General features: G+C 36.9%; 2 protein-coding genes across 4 annotated transcripts in view; both read left to right on the forward strand.

Annotated features, from left to right (window-relative positions):
* Window positions 1-6503, forward strand: part of LOC127943387 (E3 ubiquitin-protein ligase RNF170-like) — a 27062-nt gene that overhangs the window by 19507 nt on the left and 1052 nt on the right. The gene's annotated exons all lie outside the window — the stretch shown is intronic.
* Window positions 1-6503, forward strand: part of LOC127956105 (glutamate receptor ionotropic, NMDA 2B-like) — a 114434-nt gene that overhangs the window by 10133 nt on the left and 97798 nt on the right. Inside the window, exon 3 of one of the 3 annotated variants that reach the window (XM_052553866.1) lies at window positions 327-400. The exons of the other annotated variants lie outside the window; for them this stretch is intronic. The gene's annotated coding sequence lies outside the window, so the exon portion shown is untranslated. The remainder of the gene's footprint in view (window positions 1-326; window positions 401-6503) is intronic. 3 annotated transcript variants of the gene reach the window in all.

Raw genomic sequence — 6503 nt, forward strand, 5'->3', positions numbered from 1 at the left:
CACTACCCCTAAACCTACCGATTTACATACATAGATTTACATCTACAACACCTTCTGACTTTTTAACTAGTGAGGACCACTCAAATGTCCTGATTGGTGGGCTGTCAAAGTATTTCAAAATAGAAGTGAGGACATTTGGTCCCTACAAGTGTAACGGATTGGTAAAATTTTGGTCAAAACAAATACAGTACAAACAGAGAAACACACACACACACGCTTTAGAGATTGTGAGGTGCATTAGTCAATCAATCTATTTAGAATATATAAAGAATATTTCACACATGTTCCACTAATACTGACGTGTGTGTGTGTGTGTGTGTGTGCAGTAGGGTATGAGAACGCTACAGCATCATGTGGTTTCTGAGATGGAGGAGTGAGAGTTCAGCTGAAAACACACGAGGTGAGACACACACACACACACACACACACACACACACTTCGCTCCTGTTTCAGTATTTTCATCATTATTTCACTATTCGTTGTGTTAATAAGGCTGTTTTTCTCACATTGTCCATTGGCTGCTGAGTTTTAACTGTCAGATGTTTGATTACATAAAAGTGGTAACACCAAACACACACACACACACATAAAACTGCTGCTCTCAACAAAGTTTCACATGAATCAAATCTCAGATCTCTTCCACTCAACACACACTTATTGTCATTTGGAGAAACACAAGTGTGTGTGTGTGTGTGTGTGTGTGTGTTTGAAGGGATCATTCAGCAAACTCATCCTCATCAAGTCCTGGTCCAGATCATAACCCGCTGGACACAGTGCTAGTTCAGTACGTGTTTTACTGTGCTCTAGTGTACAGTGTGACTGCTGCTCCTCAGAGCCCTTCACACCAGGAAAGATCACTGCAGACATCATTATAACCACAGAGTGTTCATCATCGAGAATAATCACATAGCGACTAGGAGCATTGTTAATACTGCAGTACAACTGTACAGATAACAACACCACAATGATATCACTGGAATCACTTTCAGAACATATTTTTTCCAGCTGATAAATGATAAAAGCATTGACAGCCAATCAGAATCCATGGATTTGTATGGATTGTTATATACTCAGGTGCACATAAGTGGTCCGTAGGTCCACATACTTGTCCAAAATAAAACTGTGCTGTATAAATAAGTTCTGACAGCTGTTAATTAACAATTACCAATGTAGATCGACAAACTGTACTGAAACTGAAAGCATAAAGCTAGGCTACCAGCTAACGTTTTCAAAGCACAGCGTAAAACTGTGACATTTCATTCACTGATACTCTTCAGTCAGCAGCTTACTCTCTGGCAACCCGCCAAAATAAAACCTTGCTGATTTTTTAAGGTTGAAAATTATGAATTTTTTGCAGTTTTTTTTTAAACCTACTTTTTTGAACTCGTCCTAGACAGTTTGTCCGATTTACACGAAAATGTAACCAGGTCATCTTCAGGCAGTGCTGACCAAAAGTTATGGAATTCAAAATGATTTGTCAAACAGTTTTCGATAAACGCTCGAACAAATTTTACGTAGCGCTTGCAAAAACAGTCATAAGGCTGTATCTCTGCAACGATTTATCGTATTCAGACCAAACCTGGTACATGTCATAACAAGCATGACCTGAGGCTACGTGCTGCATTCGGCACAGTGTCACCTACTGGTCCGGAGATATAAAAAATGTGTATTTTTGCTTATAACTCCAAAAATCATAAAATTGGTCTTGTTAGATTCAGGGCAACATGCCGAGTCGACTGATATCCAAAACATTACCATATCGACCATTTTGACTGTTGGCCATTTAGAATTTTTTGCTAAAATGCTGTATTTTAAGAAAGCATCAACGGATTGTTTACGAAACATTGTATGGGTCATCAGCACAATGTCCTGAAGGAGCGTGAGAGGTTTCGAAACATGCTAGGTTTCGCCTTACGGTTTGTGTAACGTTGTGATTTAGCGCTTAAAAACCATTTGGCTATATCTTCAAAACCGCTTGTCTGATCGAGATGAAACCACCGTCAGAAGTTTGAAAACATAGGTCGATAGCTACACATTAATGCCCAAATGTGAAAATATTGATAGTAAGGGGTAGTAAAATTTAAATGAAAGTCATTTTTTTGCATGTTTTTTCATATAAATGTCTATAACTCTGAAGTGAATTGAGATATTTTCACCAAAATTGACACACATATGTATGGGCTCACTCTGAGGACATATAAAAAATGCTGGGACTAAGCCTCTTGGTGGCACTATAATAGAACAAAACATGATATTCCAATTGACTTCAATACAGTTTTGTGAAAAAAATGCTATACTTAACAAATGCATTGGTGTTATTTTATGAAACTCAGAATGTGCCACCAGCACCATCCCCCGAAGGTACCAAAATATTTTGAGAGAAGTTATAACAAAACTGGTCTCAAAATATTCCCTGGCTTATGCCGACAACATAGTTACCAAGTATGCCAGAGTAATTTTGATACAGAAAACCGTTTTCACATAACACAGCGATGAATTTGAGGCATGATGCCAAAATTACGCTTGAGGCTGTATCTCTGCAATGCTTTGGCATATTGACAACAAACTTTGTCACACATAATGCACCAAATTGATTTGATAACAGCACCACCAAAAGTTTAAAAAGTTCTAGAACCGTCCTAGACGGTTAGTCCAATTTTCACAAAAATTGGCTCAGATCATCTTCAGAGAAAGCTAGCAAAAAGTTATGGATTTCAAATTGATTCGTCCAACCGTTCTTGAATGACACGTGAAAAAATTTGGCCAAAAGCACGCAAAATTGCATGTGAGGCTATATCTCGGCAATGCTTTGGCATATTGAGACCAAACTTGGTGTGTGTTATAATAACCATGACCTGAGACTACCTGGAGTGTTTCTCAGGAGATATGACAAATGCATATTTTTGCATATAAATTCTGAATGGTTTGGCCAAAAATCACACAATTGGTCTCTTTAGATTCAGTGGGTCATGTCGAGTCGAATGATATCCAGATTTCCTGTGTCAGTCATTTTAGGCATCGGCCATTTTGAATTATGTTTTAAAATGCTGTATTTTTTTAACGAATTATTGTTTCGTTATGAAAATAATTACAAAAATATTCGGCTCCATGCCCTGAAGGTACTCAAAAAGTTTTCCACCTTGTGGTCAAGAGTTATAATGAAATTTCAAAAAATTGCTAATAACTTTCAAATAGATTAGACTATTGAAATGAAAATGGTCTCCCTATATTCTTTTTGTCGTGCCAAGAACATTGATACCAATTATGCCAAAATTGTCCATACTTCCTGTCCGCCATTTTGATTAATGTTGAAAACCTACCTTTTCGAACTTCTCCTAATCCGTTGGTCCGATTTTCACCAAATTTGACGTGGATCATCTTCAGACCCCACTGGCCAAAACTTATGGATTTCGTGTCAATATACAAAATGGTTCTCATTTAGTGCATCAACGAATTTGCTGTAAGGGTGCCAAAATGCATTTGAGGCTGTATCTCAACAAAGCTTTGACATATTTGCATCAAACTTTGTATGTGTCATTGTCACCTCACACTGACCATGTCACATCAATTTGGTAACAGTGCCACCTATTAGTCAAAAGTAATAAACCATTCATTAACCAGTAATAATTACATTTATAAAAATGGTTATAACATTTATTGCATTAGCCTATTGAAATGAAACTGGTCTCAAAATATTCCATGGTTTTTGCCGACAATATAGATACCAAATATGCCAGCTGGACTTCCTGTCCGCCATTATGATTTATGTTGAAAACCTACTTTTTCAAACTCTTCATCAATCATTGGTCCCATTTTCACCAAAATCGAGTAGGATAATCTAGAGACTGTGCTGACAAAATTTTATGGATTTTGTGTCAATAGACTGATCTGTTTTAGCATACTGTTTTAGCAAGGAATTTGTGGCATGATGCTAAAATGGCACTTGTAGCTGTAGCTCTGCAATGCTTTGGCATATTGACACCAAACTTAGTGTCTGTCAATGTCAGTTACACAGAACACACCATATCAATTTGATAACAGCGCAACCTATTGGTCACACTTGATAAGCCAATAAATCATGCTACAAGAGGTTGTATTTATGATTTTTTCGTAATTTCGATTACAATCATCCTAAAATTGCTGTAATTGCTCATTGTTGCATTTGGTGTGATGCTCCCTGCCAAGCTTAGCTCCTCAATTTCCGGTGGAGTGCTTGGCCCTGTAATTGCTGCTTGCAGCTATATTTACAGTTATTATTATTTAAGGTTATGGTTATTGTTATTGATATAAGTATTGTTAGTTATTGTTATAGTTATCATTATAATTGCCATTAGAAATGTTTATAGTTGTAGATATAGTTAGTATAATTATAGTTAACTATAGTTATAAGTTAGTATAGTTTACATTAGTTTTAGTTGTTGCTAACTAGTCATAGTTATAATTATAGAGACTCAAACCCACAACCTTCAGGTTCAAGTCCGATTCTCTATCCACGGCTGTTAATGCTTATAGTTACTGTAATAGTTGTAATTGGTTGTAAAATAATTGTGATTAGTTATGGTAGTAGTCATTGTTAAAGTTATCTTTAAAAGTATTGTTGTAATCGTTGTCATTAGCTATTGTAGCTATGGTTATAGGTAGCAATAGTTTTGGTTACAGTTTTGTTATGGTTATCATTGTTGTTGTTATGGTTATAGCATGGTTATATCACAGTTAGTGTTATTGTATCGTTATTGTTGTAATCATTATTGTTATCGTTAAAATTATGGTTTTGTTTACAGTTCTGGTTACAGTTGTAATTCTAGTCATTGTTCTGTTTATGGTTATTATTCTAGTCGTTGTCCTGGTTATTATTGTACAGTAATTACCATATTTTGAGATGTCATGGTGACATTACAGAAGATTTTAATTATCCTGTTTTATTTAATGCCTCTTCAAATATTTGGGTCTTGTTGTATTTGTGATTTAATTGTGTTAATTAAGTGAATTAAGCAGTTTTATGGCTGAGAGAAAGAAAAGCTTCAGCAGGACTAGTAGACTAGTGTGTCTGTGTGTGTGTGTGTGTAAAATAAAATAAAACCACACACACACACACACACACAGACCTGTGCTCAGCACTGGCAGACAGTGTGTGAGCAGCTGTTAAAGTGTTATCTGTTGACCAACCCATCGATCTCTGTGTGTGTGTGTGTGTGTGTGTGTGAGAGAGAGAGAGAGAGAGAGTGTGTGATTTTAATTTCTGATGGTGTAATTAGATCAGATTAATCTGAGATCATCGGCGGCCGCATGTGTGCAGACTGACTGATTGATGAATAAATCAATGTCATGTGACACCTCACACCTGCACTGCTTCAGTGTGTGTGTGTGTGTGTGTGTGAGTGTGTGTGTGTATGGGGATGTGTGTGTGTGTGTGTGTGTTTGTTAGGATGATATCAATGGACTCTCAGTTCTTCTGTTCATAAACGTTCAGTAGACATTTGCAGCAGTGTGTTCTGCTCCAGAGATTGTTTCTCATGAATAGTTTAAAATCTTGTCGTCATTCATCTTCATCTCAGTCCCAGCCTGTGCGACTAAATGAACGTCCTGCTCGAAACTCTTCATCTAAGAACAGTGAAGCTCAGGACCGCAGAAGCATCATGAGAGCGTCACACTGTTTCTGCTTCTGTTTCTCGCATGAGTTAGACACATCCTCGTTCTGATTCCTGTAAGGCTCATGCCTGTGTTTGTCTGCTGTGGTGTTTGTGTGTTGTGTAGTCACTGGTGGGTGAAGGAAGAGTGTTTTGTTCAATATGTAAGTAGTGTATGGGTTCAGGGTGTTGGTATCACCTTTATTTATCTAGCGCTTTCAACAAAATACATTGCGTCAAAGCAACTTAACAACATTCATTAGGAAAACAGTGTCTCAATAATGCAAAATGATAGTTAAAGGCAGTTCATCATTGAATTCAGTGATGTCATCTCTGTTCAGTTAAAAAATTGTGTCTGTGGATTTATTTGCAATCAAGTCAATGATATCGCTGTGAATGAGAGAGGAACGTGAGCACAAGTTTATTTGTAAAGCACATTTGTTCACGGGAGAGGAAGGTACGAGGAACAAGCAGACGCTGGAGAATCATGGAGTTTAATTCACAAAGGGTTAACACTGTGACGACATGCACCAGCCGACAGAGAAACTCAGACTGGGACTCAGTTAATATACAAGACAAGACAAGTGCAAATTAAAGATAGAAAACATCTGGAATCAAATGAATAATCAACATGAATACGACATCTGGGCGAGAAACACAGACACGGTCTGACACACACAAACCAGTGTTTCATTAACACTTTCATCACGTTTATAATAATGGCACTGTCATTTATTTTGGTTAATATACATAAATGTAAATGTAATACCTGGTTTGTTCTGAATAGTTACATTTCAAGTATTTGTTGTGGAGTTATGGGTGTTTTAAATATATTTAGATTTTATTTGCTGATATGCTGCAGTATTTCTGAAAGAT

This window comes from Carassius gibelio, chromosome A3 (genome assembly GCF_023724105.1).
Source record: "Carassius gibelio isolate Cgi1373 ecotype wild population from Czech Republic chromosome A3, carGib1.2-hapl.c, whole genome shotgun sequence".
Lineage (NCBI taxonomy): Eukaryota > Metazoa > Chordata > Actinopteri > Cypriniformes > Cyprinidae > Carassius > Carassius gibelio.